Source organism: Lycium barbarum, chromosome 12 (genome assembly GCF_019175385.1).
Source record: "Lycium barbarum isolate Lr01 chromosome 12, ASM1917538v2, whole genome shotgun sequence".
Taxonomy (NCBI): Eukaryota; Viridiplantae; Streptophyta; class Magnoliopsida; order Solanales; family Solanaceae; genus Lycium; species Lycium barbarum.
In genome coordinates, this window is record NC_083348.1 from 45573950 (window position 1) to 45592461 (window position 18512).

Sequence of the window (18512 nt, forward strand, 5' to 3'; positions counted from 1 at the left end):
TATCGGCAAATGATCGTCCTAACTTCCACCAAAATCCAGCACACATGCTCGTAACATATCTTCCAAGGTTTGAATTGTACGCTCAGCTTGCCCATCCGTCTGCGGATGAAACGCCGTGCTAAGCTTCACTTGAGTGCCTAGACCTTCTTGAAAGGATTTCCAAAACTTGGCTGTAAATTGTCCTCCTCTGTCTGTGATGATGGATAATGGAACACCATGAAGTCGCACAATTTCTTTGAGATACAACCTTGCATAGTCTTCCGCTGAGTACGTGGTCTTGACTGGAAGAAAATGGGCTGCTTTCGTCAGCCTATCCACGATCAGCCATATAGAGTCATACTTGCCACGGGAACGAGGTAATCCCACTATAAAATCCATGTTTATCACTTCCCATTTCCAAGTAGGGATTTTTATTGCCTGTAACAAGCCCCCTGGCTTCTGATGTTCAGCTTTTACTTGTTGGCAATTTGGACACTGTTCCACAAACTTGGCTATGTCTCTCTTCATGCCATCCCACCAATACGTTTTCTTGAGATCACGATACATTTTGGTCGCACCAGGGTGTATAGAATACCGAGAACAATGTTCTTCTTCTAGAATTTGTCGGCGCAATTCTGCTACATTTGGCACACATAACCTGCCTCGGTATCTAAGAATTCCATCCATAGAGACTTCAAACGGAGACTTTTCCTTTCCATGAGACGTGTCTCTGTAATGACACAATTGAGGATCTCCATATTGCCATTCTTTCACTTCCATGTCCAAGGACGAAATTGTGGGATCATTGATACTAATCCCTACATCACCCGAATCGATTACACGCACTCCCAGGTTAGCTAATTGATGGAGCTCATGAATTATCTCTTTCCTTTCCGGAGGGACTTCACATAAACTACTCATTGATCAGCGGCTAAGCGCATCGGCTACTATATTCGCTTTCCCAGGGTGGTACAAAATGTTTACATCATAATCTTTTAACAATTCTAACCACCGTCTCTGCCGCAGGTTCAATTCCTTCTGCTTGAAAATGTACTGAAGGCTTTTGTGATCCGTATAAATATCAACATGCACACCATACAGATAATGTCTCCACATTTTTAAGGCATGAATAACTGCAGCCAATTCAAGATCATGAGTTGGATAGTTCTGTTCATGTTTCCGCAATTGAGCATATGCAATAACTCTACCATGCTGCATCAATACGCATCCTAATCCGATGCCGGAAGCGTCACAATACACAACATAGCCATCTGGTCCCTGTGGAAGTGTTAAGAACAGAGCTGAGGTCAATCTGTCTTTCAACTCTTGGAAGCTGCGCTCACAAGCATCGTTCCATTGAAATTTTACTGACTTCTAGGTTAGCTTCGTCAATGGGGCTGAAATAGATGAAAAGCCCTCTACGAATCTTCGATAATAGCCTGCCAACCCCAGAAAACTACGGACTTCTGTAGGCGTTGTGGGTCTTGTCCAAGTCTTCACAGCTTCAATTTTCTGAGTATCGACTCGAATACCATCATTTGAAATGACATGGCCCAGAAATGTCACAGAGTTTAGCCAGAACTCGCACTTTGAAAATTTTGCATACAGTTCTCAGGGTCGAAGAATGCCAAGAACAATTCGTAAATGATCTGGATGTTCTGATTCCGTGCGAGAATACACCAAAATATCATCAATAATTACTATCACAAATAAGTCCAAGAGAGGTCTGAATACATTGTTCATCAAATTCATAAACACGGGAGCATTAGTCAACCCAAATGACATTACTCGAAACTCATAATGGCCATATCTTGTCCTGAAAGCAGTCTTGGGAATATCCGCCTCTCTAACTCTTACTTGATGATAGCCCGATCTCAAATCTATTTTTGAAAACCATTTGGCTCCCTGTAGCTGATCAAATAAATCATCAATCCTCGGAAGGGGATATCTGTTCTTTATCGTCACCCTGTTCAACTGCCTATAGTTGATACACATTCGTAGAGATCCGTCTTTCTTCCTTACAAACAAGACTGGAGCTCCCTACGGTGATGAGCTGGGTCTAATAAATCCCTTTTCGAGCAAATCTTTTAGCTGCGCCTTTAGCTCTTTTAGTTCTGCCGGGGCCATTCGATAAGGAGGAATAGAAATAGGCTTGCTGTCCGGCAACACATAAATGGCGAAATCAATCTCTCTTTCTGGAGGAAGGCCTGGAAGTTCGTCTGGAAATACATCTGGGAATTCATTTACTACCGGAACTAATTGAAAAGTTTGTGGCTTTACTTCGGTGTCATGAACCCGAACTAAATGATAAATATAGCCCTTGGCTATCATCTTCCTTGCCTTAAGGTAGGAAATAAACCTACCTTTCGGTGATGCTACATTACCCTTCCATTCAAGCACGGGCTCTCCCGGAAATTGGAATCGAACTACTTTCGTTCGGCAATAAACATTAGCATAGAATGATGCCAACCAATCCATACCCATAATGACATCGAAGTCTACCATTTCCAGCTCAATCAAATAAGCTTTTGTCTGGCGATCACATATCACAACTACACAATTTTTATACACTTGCCTTGCTATCACGGGATCACCAACCGAAGTGAGTACCTCAAAGTGTCTAATTGACTCGAGTTTCACCCCAATACAACCAGCAACATATGGAGAAATATAAGATAATGTAGAACCCGGATCTATCAATGCATAAACATCACGGGAGAATATAGACAATATACCTGTAACTACATCCGGAGAGGACTCGAGATCCTGCCGTCCGGCTAAAGCATATACACGGGGCTGAGTGGCACCTGAAGTAGATGCTGCCCCTCGGCCTTTGCCTCGGCCTGCTGTCATCTGGGGAGTCTGCCCTACCGGGCGCACCGATGAAGAGCCAACTGCTGAACCTGTAGGCTGAACTCCAACTCTGCCACTCGTCGACAAGCAATCCCTCATCATGTGCCCCACCTAACCACAAGTATAACATGCATCCGAACCTTGACGACATTGTCCGGAATATAATCTGCCGCATTGGTGGCATCGCGGCACTGGGGGTCTCCTCTGACTATAATCTTCCCTGAGCTGGGAATCTGAAGCCCTCGAACTCTGGCCCGGTCCTGAATGGAAAGAGTGATCAAATCTCCTACCTGTGAATCGAGGAGGTGCACTTGTCACCGACTAGCCTGAGTACCCAGAATATGTCTGCCTTGATCCCCCTCTATAATCACTACCGGCTCCCATAGATCTGGCCCTCTTTCCTTGCCTTTTATCGACATCACGGTCTTCTCTTTGTTGTTGTTGTCGCCCCTCCAAATTCTGAGCATGGGCCTGTATTCGGGAAATATCCATCCCGTCTTGCAAGGAAGCTGTCAAACAATCTCTGAATAAATGTGGCCCTAGGCCACTTACAAATCTATGTACCCGATCCCCCATGTCGGCCACAATAGCCGGGGCATATCTAGCCAAAGAATTAAATTGCAGGATATACTCCCGGGCACTCATGTTTCCTTGCCTCAGATTTAGAAACTTGTCCGCCCTAGCTCGGCGGACCTCGGGTGGCAAATAGTGACGAATAAATGCATCCACGAATTCTTGCCAAACCGGAGGAGGCGCGTTCTCTCTTCTTGATAATACCCAATTTTTGTACCATAACACCGCCACATCCCGGAGTCTATACGATGCTGTTATAGCCCGTATTTTGAACGTTTGGATATTTCAAAGTCGTCGTGGGAAGTTAAGGATGAAACCATTTTCAAAAACTACATTAATGCGCAAGTCATTAAGAATATCATTTATGACCATTATTAGTATGAAAATATTGTGAGAGGCTAAGGGCAAGAAGAGAAATTGCAAAATGATCAATGGAAACAATGTGGAAGGTTAGGGGTAAAATGGTCATATTGAGAAAAGTCGAGGGGCGGAACGGGAATTTCACAAAAATATTCATGAAGGTTCAAAAGGGTCACATTGACCATGTGATGGAGAACATATGGGCCAAAGTGTACATGGCAAGACTTGGGATCATCTTTTATTTCTAGAAAAGTTTCAAGAAAATAAAAGATGTTATCTGTCCCCGAGGCCACCTTGCATATGATATGATGTGACTGTTCCTCGGAGTGTTATTTGTCCCCGAGGTTATCGTCTGTATGATATGGTACTTGTCCCGGCGTGTTATTTGTCCCCGGGGTTGCCGCGTATGTGATACGATATCCGATTCTGATATGCATGGCTTATGTGGGAAAGTAAGTATTCTGACCTTCCGTACATTCTGTATTCCGTCTGCTATGTGATGTCATCCAAGCAATTTGTACGTTCTGTAATCTGTCTGGTATACGAGATGAGTAAGTATGATTCGTGTCTGGAAAAGAAAAATGATAAGCGTTTGATATTTTTGAATAAGTTTTTGTATGTTGTTCTGTCTATATCAGTCATGGTTTCGTTTTCTGTACTTATGCCTTACATACTCAGTACATATCCGTACTGACCCCCTGTTTTTCGGGGGCTGCGTTTCATGCCGCGCAGGTACTCCCAGACGAGATGAAGACATTATAAAAGCTATTTCAGTGCTGGCGAACTCCAATTGCTCCTGGAGGACTGCCGAGTCAGGGTTTGACATAGCATATACGTTATGGATTCTGTATGATGTTAGAGACTTTGCAGACAGAGTCGTGGGTGTGGTATGTCAGTTTAGTAAGTGGCTCCAGCAGCCAATGTGTCGTTCTGTGTTATGCTATGACGTCTGTGGGAATTTCAGACCCCTTTTGATTTGAAAGCTAAGGAAAAAAAAATATATGTGTATTTTCTGTAAGATTTGCTATGTATCGTGTTTTATGAAGTTTAAGAGTCCGGAAAGATTTTGTACGAATGAAAGTCTGTGGGTTCGCTCGGCTCCGGGTATGGGGTCGGGTGCCCATCACACCCTAGGGGAATCAGGGTGTGACAGAGTGGTATCAGAGCGAGGTCTGTCCGTGGGTTGTCTGCAAAGTCGTGTCTAGTAGAGTCCTGTTTATGGTGTGTTGCCGGCCACATTTATAAACAGGAGGCTACAGGGCATTTAGGAATTATTGACCTTCTTTCTGTCTCAGATCGTGCGATAGAGCCAAACTATAGGAAATGAAATTTCTTATATGGGCCTCACATACGACGGAAAAAGCAAGTAGCAATCCGGAAAGTCACAAGGATAAGTATTGATGTATTTGATCTGCTATCTGGAATGAGCAGCTCCGGATGGCCAGAATGTGATGTAGCCGTATGTTTTATAAGTCGTTACTGATATTTGTTCTGTACAAGGAAAATAAGGTCGGATGAAGGATTCAGAAAGTTGACAACTAATTTTGCTACAGATTATTATGTAAAAGCAGTGAGTAAGAAATTCGAACGGACGGATATCCGGACAATTATGAAGTAAGGGAAACGAAGAAGCATCTGTTACTATCAGGAATTTGGGAACCTAGGATGAAGAGTAATTATACGCGGAAGCGAAAGATGAGCTCTGAGGCCCAAAAAGGGTAAAATGGTAATTGCGAAGGAAAAGACATGTTACGAGGGTGTCTCGGGATCTGTAAGACCTCGATTAGCCTCAAATTATGTAGCAAAGGTCATGCGCGGAAGTTGACGCGAAAATATCGGCATTAAGGCATTGGATTCCAGCCAAGTTTCCAAGCTAAGCGTGCTCAGGTGGGAGCAATCCTGGGATGGGTGACCCCCTGGGAAGTCTTCAAGAAATTCTACATATTTTGATATAAAAGGCAAATGGAAACCCAGAATATCCTGAGTGAAAACTATAGTATGTAGGATGACTGGAAACCTTAATAAGATGCGTAGAACGGGACAGATTAGCCCGGTAAAGGGACGAGAGTACCTCATAGCTCGGGACTTCGGATAGGCTTGAATAGCGTCTAGAAGTGTATTGTGGATTAGTGGTATTGATTATGTGTGTATGTGTGTATGAACATGTGTAATATCTCATGTGTGAAGGTGTCAGTGGACACGTGTGCCCTAACGATCTATGCTATGGCAGAAAGAAGGCATCAGAAACCTGACCAGTAGTAAGGGAACAAATGGTGCAAGTACTATGAGATGAGTTGCTACCTTCGCTACAGGTTAAGGACGGAACAGTCTGAGCACTATGATGTTTGAAGAAGAAAGTGAGTATGCAGGTGGGAAATAAAGAGATTAAATCTCCGAAAGGAGCGAAAGATAAGAAACATGAATGGGCAAGACTTCCAAAAAGGGGAATAACTGGAAGCACACGGAATTATCTGAGGTGAAATTGCAAGTATAAGTACGTAAAAAGAACAAGTGTGGCAACATGAACAAAGGAAAAGTGTGTAAGGGTTGAAGACCGATCTGAATAAGTAGAGCCAAAGGAATAGCGGCCACGATAAGGAACGTGACGCAAGAGCACGGTTAAGGAAAATTTACAAGTAAGACAGCAAACTAAATGTGCGAAAGGATCAATGGCGAACGGAAAGATGTAGGAATGCCGACGAGAATGATGTCGTCGACTGGAAAAAAAAATAAAAAGGAACCTACGACGTGAAACAAGGATGCGTGAAAGGGTCAAGGAGGATAAGATAAGGGATAAAGAACGGGCATGAAGAAAAAAAAAGCGTCTATAGGACGGACCCTCCCGAAATATTATAAAGCCCTATAAGGTCAGTTGAACATTCGAGGAGGAATGTTCTAAAGGGGGGGAGGATGTTATAGCCCGTATTTTGAACGTTTGGATATTTCAAAGTCGTCGTGGGAAGTTAAGGATGAAACCATTTTCAAAAACTACATTAGTGCGCAAGTCGTTAAGAATATCATTTATGACCATTATTAGTATGAAAATATTGTGAGAGGCTAAGGGCAAGAAGAGAAATTGCAAAATGATCAATGGAAACAATGTGGAAGGTTAGGGGTAAAATAGTCATATTGAGAAAAGTCGAGGGGCGGAACGGGAATTTCACAAAAAAATTCATGAAGGTTCAAAAGGGTCACATTGACCATGTGATGGAGAACATATGGGCCAAAGTGTACATGGCAAGACTTGGGATCATCTTTTATTTCTAGAAAAGTTTCAAGAAAATAAAAGAGTTTTCTAGAGAGGGGCATGTGCCCCTCACATGCTTGAAAATATATGTATATATATATATGAGCCTCCTTCTAATTCAAGACAAGATGATAAGGGCAAAACACAAAAAAAAAAAAGGGGGGGGGGGGGGGGGGGGGGGGGGGGGAGGGGGTTCGGCTAGGGGGCTGGCCGAAGCCAGCCCCTCAATTTTGATCTTGGGAAATTATTTCTTTCATGTTTTTATACTAAGTGGAAGATGCTCTTTAACATGGTGGAGTTGTGGAAGCAAGTAGGGTATTTATTCTTGCAAAAATATGGCTTAGCCAAGAGATGGAGGAAGATGAATGGAAAGGTATGGTTCAATTCTCTTTTACTTATGTTATGGGTGATTTGTGTATGTTGAAGTGTGTGGAAAAGGATTTAATTCATGAAACATGTGTGTGTAGTGGGGCTAGCCGTGGGTGTGTGTTGTAATATGGAAAGATTGGATTAATTCCATGTAATGTGTTACTTGTGGTTGTAATGCATAAAAATAAATGAAAGTTGCATGAAAATAAGCATGTGGTTATTGAGGCCGTGTGGGTGTGTATGTAGTTGATGTGGCCGTATGGTGTTGTCTATTGGAGAAGGGAGGAATTTATTTTAGTATATTAGTTGTGTCGTTGTGGATTTTATAACGCAAAAAGAAGTTTAATGATTCAAAGTTGAGATTATAGTAGTTTATGGTTTGTTGTGGAAACTAATGTGAGCCAAATATAGTTCTTGTAATTTTGATAATAATGTGGTAAAAGTATGGTTTGTTGGTATAGATTGTGAAATTTTGGAGAAAGAAATGTGTTGTGATGGTTCCTATGGAAGTTGGAAGATTTTGGATTCTATGGTGCGTTGTTTGAATTGTTTGAACATTTTGTGGGTTGTCCGAAGTGTTTTTGAATCTTGTTTAAGTGTTTTGGATTAGCACGTGAGTGTACGAATATTGATGTTAGTTCGATCGTATGCGGTTGATTTGAGCAAAAACGGAATTTTGCCAAATTGTATAGCAAAGAGTCACTAATGTTAAAATGTGTTTTGAACCTCTTATTGGTGTTGTTAGTATCTTTGTTGGTTTGGCCGGGTTAAATTCCCGGATGGTTGTTGTTGATTTGGGGCCGAGCCTTATTCTCGGGATTGGTAGATTTACAGGGGAGATGCTGCCGAAATTCTGGCAGAACACAAGTAAACGTGTTTGAAAGGTTAAGACAAGTATGTGACAACGAGTCTAACGAATGAATGAATCCTTTTGGACGTAGATTGACAAGATGGATAAACTCTCTTGCATGTAAGCAAACAAGTTGGATGCGTAAGCGCAACTAGTTGGTCGTCACTCAGGTATGTGAGGCTTACCTTTCTTTCTTTTGGCATGCCCTAGAGCCATGTAGGATATGATATGATATGTATCTTGAGGTGACTCCATTCTGTAATTCTGAGTCTGTCTGTGATCTGTATGTTTTCCCTAACTTAAGTGTCAAATGAGCCTGATAGACGAATCGTGATCTAAGTATTTTGATGTAAACCTTCTGGGCTAATCATGCCAACACAAATGTTCTGACGTAAGTATTTGGCATAAGTGTTCCGATATGAGAAATTCCGATACAAGTAGGTACTCTGATCTGAACATTCCGATATAAATATGTGGAATTAAGTATCCTGGCATAACCCTTTTGATATATTTATTCTGACTTAAGTGTTCCGACGTACGTATGATTCCAAGAGTTCTATTTGGTTTGATCCATAATCATGTCTAAAAGGTAATTAACCTAATTACGGCTTTGGTTTTCCAAGAAAAGCTTCTGAAATGATTGGAGAGCGTTTTGTACTTCGAACGCTCGTAACTTTTGTATACTAACTCCGATTGACCCGAAACTTGTTCTGGACCTTCACGTGTCGATAGGCATTCTGTCATAATCCTTTTGATATATGTATTCGGACCTAAGTAGTCGGTTAGAGGAAATCCGATGCAAGCAATTTGGAACATGTATTCTGATTGAGTAAAAGCGATAAGTACTTTGATAGAAATATTCTGTTAAAAGTAATTTGACATAAAGTATTCTGTAATAAGAAATCTGTTATGGATATTCCGAGAATATGTTTGAATAATCTATAAGTAATCTGTAATAAGTGATCTGTATGGACATTCTGAGAATACGTTTGATTAACTTATTGAGCTTGAGTTATGCGCATTTGATTCTTCACGACTCTGCTCGTGCATATGTTATGACTTCCTTCGCCGAGTCCCGGGCCGGTATGTATCGTGCGGATGGTTCGCCGGGTCCTCTGTTGGGGGCCGGGTTCCATATATGAATTCCGAAGTATGATGTGTCCGGTTCCGGGGTACTGTGTTATATGTCCGTCCCCGGTTACCGAGGTTATGTTACGAAGTATGATGTGTCCGGGCTCGGGGTGCTGTGTTATCTGTCCACCCCCGGGTACCGTGGTTATGTTGTGATGTGTGACGGAGATCGGAGAAAAACTTCTGGAAGATAGATGTGTTGTGGCGCCAAAGGCAGGAGTGGCAGCCACGTGCCTATGTTATCGTGCGCATTCATTGGCACTGTCCATCAGTTCCTCGGCGTGTTATCTGTCCCCGAGGCCACCTTGCATATGATATGATGTGACTGTTCCTCGGAGTGTTATTTGTCCCCGAGGTTATCGTCTGTATGATATGGTACTTGTCCCGGCGTGTTATTTGTCCCCGGGGTTGCCGCGTATGTGATACGATATCTGATTCTGATATGCATGGCTTATGTGGGAAAGTAAGTATTCTGACCTTCCGTACATTCTGTATTCCGTCTGCTATGTGATGTCATCCAAGCAATTTGTACGTTCTGTAATCTGTCTGGTATACGAGATGAGTAAGTATGATTCGTGTCTGGAAAAGAAAAATGATAAGCGTTTGATATTTTTGAATAAGTTTTTGTATGTTGTTCTGTCTATATCAGTCATGGTTTCGTTTTCTGTACTTATGCCTTACATACTCAGTACATATCCGTACTGACCCCCTGTTTTTCGGGGGCTGCGTTTCATGCCGCGCAGGTACTCCCAGACGAGATGAAGACATTATAAAAGCTATTTCAGTGCTGGCGAACTCCAATTGCTCCTGGAGGACTGCCGAGTCAGGGTTTGACATAGCATATACGTTATGGATTCTGTATGATGTTAGAGACTTTGCAGACAGAGTCGTGGGTGTGGTATGTCAGTTTAGTAAGTGGCTCCAGCAGCCAATGTGTCGTTCTGTGTTATGCTATGACGTCTGTGGGAATTTCAGACCCCTTTTGATTTGAAAGCTAAGGAAAAAAAATATATGTGTATTTTCTGTAAGATTTGCTATGTATCGTGTTTTATGAAGTTTAAGAGTCCGGAAAGATTTTGTACGAATGAAAGTCTGTGGGTTCGCTCGGCTCCGGGTATGGGGTCGGGTGCCCATCACACCCTAGGGGAATCAGGGTGTGACAGAGTGGTATCAGAGCGAGGTCTGTCCGTGGGTTGTCTGCAAAGTCGTGTCTAGTAGAGTCCTGTTTATGGTGTGTTGCCGGCCACATTTATAAACAGGAGGCTACAGGGCATTTAGGAATTATTGACCTTCTTTCTGTCTCAGATCGTGCGATAGAGCCAAACTATAGGAAATGAAATTTCTTATATGGGCCTCACATACGACGGAAAAAGCAAGTAGCAATCCGGAAAGTCACAAGGATAAGTATTGATGTATTTGATCTGCTATCTGGAATGAGCAGCTCCGGATGGCCAGAATGTGATGTAGCCGTATGTTCTATAAGTCGTTACTGATATTTGTTCTGTACAAGGAAAATAAGGTCGGATGAAGGATTCAGAAAGTTGACAACTAATTTTGCTACAGATTATTATGTAAAAGCAGTGAGTAAGAAATTCGAACGGACGGATATCCGGACAATTATGAAGTAAGGGAAACGAAGAAGCATCTGTTACTATCAGGAATTTGGGAACCTAGGATGAAGAGTAATTATACGCGGAAGCGAAAGATGAGCTCTGAGGCCCAAAAAGGGTAAAATGGTAATTGCGAAGGAAAAGACATGTTACGAGGGTGTCTCGGGATCTGTATGACCTCGATTAGCCTCAAATTCTGTAGCAAAGGTCATGCGCGGAAGTTGACGCGAAAATATCGGCATTAAGGCATTGGATTCCAGCCAAGTTTCAAAGCTAAGCGTGCTCAGGTGGGAGCAATCCTGGGATGGGTGACCCCCTGGGAAGTCTTCAAGAAATTCTACATATTTTGATATAAAAGGCAAATGGAAACCCAGAATATCCTGAGTGGAAACTATAGTATGTAGGATGACTGGAAACCTTAATAAGATGCGTAGAACGGGACAGATTAGCCCGGTGAAGGGACGAGAGTACCTCATAGCTCGGGACTTCGGATAGGCTTGAATAGCGTCTAGAAGTGTATTGTGGATTAGTGGTATTGATTATGTGTGTATGTGTGTATGAACATGTGTAATATCTCATGTGTGAAGGTGTCAGTGGACACGTGTGCCCTAACGATCTATGCTATGGCAGAAAGAAGGCATCAGAAACCTGACCAGTAGTAAGGGAACAAATGGTGCAAGTACTATGAGATGAGTTGCTACCTTCGCTACAGGTTAAGGACGGAACAGTCTGAGCACTATGATGTTTGAAGAAGAAAGTGAGTATGCAGGTGGGAAATAAAGAGATTAAATCTCCGAAAGGAGCGAAAGATAAGAAACATGAATGGGCAAGACTTCCAAAAAGGGGAATAACTGGAAGCACACGGAATTATCTGAGGTGAAATTGCAAGTATAAGTACGTAAAAAGAACAAGTGTGGCAACATGAACAAAGGAAAAGTGTGTAAGGGTTGAAGACCGATCTGAATAAGTAGAGCCAAAGGAATAGCGGCCACGATAAGGAACGTGACGCAAGAGCACGGTTAAGGAAAATTTACAAGTAAGACAGCAAACTAAATGTGCGAAAGGATCAATGGCGAACGGAAAGATGTAGGAATGCCGACGAGAATGATGTCGTCGACTGGAAAAAAAAATAAAAAGGAACCTACGACGTGAAACAAGGATGCGTGAAAGGGTCAAGGAGGATAAGATAAGGGATAAAGAACGGGCATGAAGAAAAAAAAAGCGTCTATAGGACGGACCCTCCCGAAATATTATAAAGCCCTATAAGGTCAGTTGAACATTCGAGGAGGAATGTTCTAAAGGGGGGGAGGATGTTATAGCCCGTATTTTGAACGTTTGGATATTTCAAAGTCGTCGTGGGAAGTTAAGGATGAAACCATTTTCAAAAACTACATTAGTGCGCAAGTCGTTAAGAATATCATTTATGACCATTATTAGTATGAAAATATTGTGAGAGGCTAAGGGCAAGAAGAGAAATTGCAAAATGATCAATGGAAACAATGTGGAAGGTTAGGGGTAAAATAGTCATATTGAGAAAAGTCGAGGGGCGGAACGGGAATTTCACAAAAAAATTCATGAAGGTTCAAAAGGGTCACATTGACCATGTGATGGAGAACATATGGGCCAAAGTGTACATGGCAAGACTTGGGATCATCTTTTATTTCTAGAAAAGTTTCAAGAAAATAAAAGAGTTTTCTAGAGAGGGGCATGTGCCCCTCACATGCTTGAAAATATATGTATATATATATATGAGCCTCCTTCTAATTCAAGACAAGATGATAAGGGCAAAACACAAAAAAAAAAAGGGGGGGGGGGGGGGGGGTTCGGCTAGGGGGCTGGCCGAAGCCAGCCCCTCAATTTTGATCTTGGGAAATTATTTCTTTCATGTTTTTATACTAAGTGGAAGATGCTCTTTAACATGGTGGAGTTGTGGAAGCAAGTAGGGTATTTATTCTTGCAAAAATATGGCTTAGCCAAGAGATGGAGGAAGATGAATGGAAAGGTATGGTTCAATTCTCTTTTACTTATGTTATGGGTGATTTGTGTATGTTGAAGTGTGTGGAAAAGGATTTAATTCATGAAACATGTGTGTGTAGTGGGGCTAGCCGTGGGTGTGTGTTGTAATATGGAAAGATTGGATTAATTCCATGTAATGTGTTACTTGTGGTTGTAATGCATAAAAATAAATGAAAGTTGCATGAAAATAAGCATGTGGTTATTGAGGCCGTGTGGGTGTGTATGTAGTTGATGTGGCCGTATGGTGTTGTCTATTGGAGAAGGGAGGAATTTATTTTAGTATATTAGTTGTGTCGTTGTGGATTTTATAACGCAAAAAGAAGTTTAATGATTCAAAGTTGAGATTATAGTAGTTTATGGTTTGTTGTGGAAACTAATGTGAGCCAAATATAGTTCTTGTAATTTTGATAATAATGTGGTAAAAGTATGGTTTGTTGGTATAGATTGTGAAATTTTGGAGAAAGAAATGTGTTGTGATGGTTCCTATGGAAGTTGGAAGATTTTGGATTCTATGGTGCGTTGTTTGAATTGTTTGAACATTTTGTGGGTTGTCCGAAGTGTTTTTGAATCTTGTTTAAGTGTTTTGGATTAGCACGTGAGTGTACGAATATTGATGTTAGTTCGATCGTATGCGGTTGATTTGAGCAAAAACGGAATTTTGCCAAATTGTATAGCAAAGAGTCACTAATGTTAAAATGTGTTTTGAACCTCTTATTGGTGTTGTTAGTATCTTTGTTGGTTTGGCCGGGTTAAATTCCCGGATGGTTGTTGTTGATTTGGGGCCGAGCCTTATTCTCGGGATTGGTAGATTTACAGGGGAGATGCTGCCGAAATTCTGGCAGAACACAAGTAAACGTGTTTGAAAGGTTAAGACAAGTATGTGACAACGAGTCTAACGAATGAATGAATCCTTTTGGACGTAGATTGACAAGATGGATAAACTCTCTTGCATGTAAGCAAACAAGTTGGATGCGTAAGCGCAACTAGTTGGTCGTCACTCAGGTATGTGAGGCTTACCTTTCTTTCTTTTGGCATGCCCTAGAGCCATGTAGGATATGATATGATATGTATCTTGAGGTGACTCCATTCTGTAATTCTGAGTCTGTCTGTGATCTGTATGTTTTCCCTAACTTAAGTGTCAAATGAGCCTGATAGACGAATCGTGATCTAAGTATTTTGATGTAAACCTTCTGGGCTAATCATGCCAACACAAATGTTCTGACGTAAGTATTTGGCATAAGTGTTCCGATATGAGAAATTCCGATACAAGTAGGTACTCTGATCTGAACATTCCGATATAAATATGTGGAATTAAGTATCCTGGCATAACCCTTTTGATATATTTATTCTGACTTAAGTGTTCCGACGTACGTATGATTCCAAGAGTTCTATTTGGTTTGATCCATAATCATGTCTAAAAGGTAATTAACCTAATTACGGCTTTGGTTTTCCAAGAAAAGCTTCTGAAATGATTGGAGAGCGTTTTGTACTTCGAACGCTCGTAACTTTTGTATACTAACTCCGATTGACCCGAAACTTGTTCTGGACCTTCACGTGTCGATAGGCATTCTGTCATAATCCTTTTGATATATGTATTCGGACCTAAGTAGTCGGTTAGAGGAAATCCGATGCAAGCAATTTGGAACATGTATTCTGATTGAGTAAAAGCGATAAGTACTTTGATAGAAATATTCTGTTAAAAGTAATTTGACATAAAGTATTCTGTAATAAGAAATCTGTTATGGATATTCCGAGAATATGTTTGAATAATCTATAAGTAATCTGTAATAAGTGATCTGTATGGACATTCTGAGAATACGTTTGATTAACTTATTGAGCTTGAGTTATGCGCATTTGATTCTTCACGACTCTGCTCGTGCATATGTTATGACTTCCTTCGCCGAGTCCCGGGCCGGTATGTATCGTGCGGATGGTTCGCCGGGTCCTCTGTTGGGGGCCGGGTTCCATATATGAATTCCGAAGTATGATGTGTCCGGTTCCGGGGTACTGTGTTATATGTCCGTCCCCGGTTACCGAGGTTATGTTACGAAGTATGATGTGTCCGGGCTCGGGGTGCTGTGTTATCTGTCCACCCCCGGGTACCGTGGTTATGTTGTGATGTGTGACGGAGATCGGAGAAAAACTTCTGGAAGATAGATGTGTTGTGGCGCCAAAGGCAGGAGTGGCAGCCACGTGCCTATGTTATCGTGCGCATTCATTGGCACTGTCCATCAGTTCCTCGGCGTGTTATCTGTCCCCGAGGCCACCTTGCATATGATATGATGTGACTGTTCCTCGGAGTGTTATTTGTCCCCGAGGTTATCGTCTGTATGATATGGTACTTGTCCCGGCGTGTTATTTGTCCCCGGGGTTGCCGCGTATGTGATACGATATCCGATTCTGATATGCATGGCTTATGTTGGAAAGTAAGTATTCTGACCTTCCGTACATTCTGTATTCCGTCTGCTATGTGATGTCATCCAAGCAATTTGTACGTTCTGTAATCTGTCTGGTATACGAGATGAGTAAGTATGATTCGTGTCTGGAAAAGAAAAATGATAAGCGTTTGATATTTTTGAATAAGTTTTTGTATGTTGTTCTGTCTATATCAGTCATGGTTTCGTTTTCTGTACTTATGCCTTACATACTCAGTACATATCCGTACTGACCCCCTGTTTTTCGGGGGTTGCGTTTCATGCCGCGCAGGTACTCCCAGACGGGATGAAGACATTATAAAAGCTATTTCAGTGCTGACGAACTCCAATTGCTCCTGGAGGACTGCCGAGTCAGGGTTTGACATAGCATATACGTTATGGATTCTGTATGATGTTAGAGACTTTGCAGACAGAGTCGTGGGTGTGGTATGTCAGTTTAGTAAGTGGCTCCAGCAGCCAATGTGTCGTTCTGTGTTATGCTATGACGTCTGTGGGAATTTCAGACCCCTTTTGATTTGAAAGCTAAGGAAAAAAAATATATGTGTATTTTCTGTAAGATTTGCTATGTATCGTGTTTTATGAAGTTTAAGAGTCCGGAAAGATTTTGTACGAATGAAAGTCTGTGGGTTCGCTCGGCTCCGGGTATGGGGTCGGGTGCCCATCACACCCTAGGGGAATCAGGGTGTGACAGATGCCAACTCCACGGATTCGGTCTCGGAGGCATGGAAAATCTTCAATGTCCTTAACATCTCATCTACGAAACTTTGCAGATCCTCATCCGGATTTGACCCGAAAAACTCCGGAGGATTTAGGCTCATAGAATCACGGGCTTTGGTACTTGCTGCCCGATCACTGGAACCCCCACTTTGTCGTTGTGCCTGTGTGGCAACCAATTGTGTCAATAACTGGATGGCCTCGGTCATTTGTTGACCCGAAGCAGCTGGTGGAGGAATTGGAGCTGGGGCTCTTCCTTGTTCTCCCACATTAGGCGGGGTAGAAGAAGTATTAGACAAGGCCCCGTTGTGTGATTCACCCTCTTCAATATTCATTGGGGGCTCTCATTCTACCCACCTCTTTGTTGTAGTCTTGCCCTTCTCGGCGGCTGTAGCTTTTCCCTTTGGCGGCATTCTGAAATCATAACGCACTAAATGCCCTGTAGCCTCTTGTTTATTGATGTGGCACGCTACACACCATAAACAAGACTCTACTAGACACAGCTTGTAGACACTTCCTAGGACACTTTATACTCATAGCGGAGGAAAATCATATTTCGTATGAAAACAAAAAAAATACTTTCGTGTACATGTGCCCTTAGGCTATCAAAATAATATAGATACGTAAACAGTAGTGATCTCGTGAGACCATCTAACCCGCACTGCGTATCTACGAGCCTCTACTGGAGTACTGAACATAGGGAGGGGAAGGGACCTCGTCGTGGCAAAAAAAATACATATACATGGCGATATATATACACAAAAGAATGATCATAAGCACCTCCGAGACAATGGAGGGCTTCCACTCAGCTGACAGCTACTACGGATCTGGATCGAGCTCTCCTCCCTGTCTACCTTTGGGCATGAGCACAGCGTCCAAAGAAAACGGACGTCAGTACGAATATTGTACTGAGTATGAGAGGCATAAACAATGAAATATGACAATGATAATGGGAATGCTATCAATTTGGAACATCTGAATCTGACTGTCAAGTGTAAAGAAAATAAGTCATGCATGCTATCTTACTCATACTCATCATCATATCATATATGCAAAATGTATAAGCTGCCCGTCCATATCGGATCGGTGTGATAATCAATAACATTAGCCTGCGTCCCGTCCTCCCGCATCCGGGTATCATCTCATTCCGCCCACTAGTGGTGTCTGCCCATGCCATCTGGCCATGGTGTATACATATAGCTGCCCGCCTTAGCGGTGACTGCCCGGCCAACTAGGCGCGGTGTTATATCATCATCATAACGTGTTCATCATGGTATGCTTATCTTATCATAGTACATGCATAAGGCTCAAGATCAACTATACTCTATCGAGGTGACGTAAGGTCGTGATCCCCCGATTGCATTATGGAACAACCACGGACATTATTCCTCAACTTGAAGGAATTAGCGTATAAGGTGAGTGTAAGCGATGAATAACATCATTAGACTTTTTGTACTTTAACTCATTACCTTGTGTAGCTAATTATAGACATAGGCTCGTGGATAAGAAAGTAGTTACACTATAGGATTCATGCCATTAGAAAGAAATACTGCGTCACCAAAAGGTAGGTTTATTTCCTATCTAAAGGCAAGGAAAATGATCACGAAAGGTTGTATTTATCATCTAGTTCGGGTTCAAGATGTAGAAGCGGAATCGCCAACTCTTTAGTTAGTTCCTGTAGTAAATAAATTTCTGAATGTGTTCCCGGAAGAGCTCCCAGGCCTTCCTCCTGAGCGGGAGATTGATTTCTTTATTGATGTGTTGCCGGACACCAAGCCTATGTCTATTCCTCCTTATAGAATGACACCCGTAGAATTGAAAGAGTTGAAGGAGCAATTGAAAGACTTGCTTAAGAAAGGCTTCATTAGGCCTAGTTCATCCCCGTGGGGAGCACCTGTATTGTTCGTCCGAAAGAAAGATGGCTCCTTGAGAATGTGCATTGACTATCGGCAATTGAATAAGGTGACGATTAAGAACAAATATCCTCTCCCGAGGATTGATGACTTATTTGATCAATTACAAGGTGCCAACTGGTTTTCAAAGATAGATTTAAGGTCCGGGTATCACCAAGTGAGAGTTAGGGAGAAAGATATCCCTAAGACAGCCTTCAGAACAAGATATGGCCATTTTGAATTCCGGGTAATGTCATTTGGGCTAACTAATGCACCGGCAGTATTTATGGATTTGACGAACAAGGTGTTCAGACCCTTTCTAGATCTGTTTGTGATTGTATTTATTGACGATATCTTGGTGTACTCTAGATCCGAGGCAGAACATGTGGATCATTTGCGTACTATCCTTAGAGTTCTTCAAACTCAATAGTTGTTTGTAAAATTTTCTAAGTGTGAGTTTTGGTTGAACTCAGTGACGTTTTT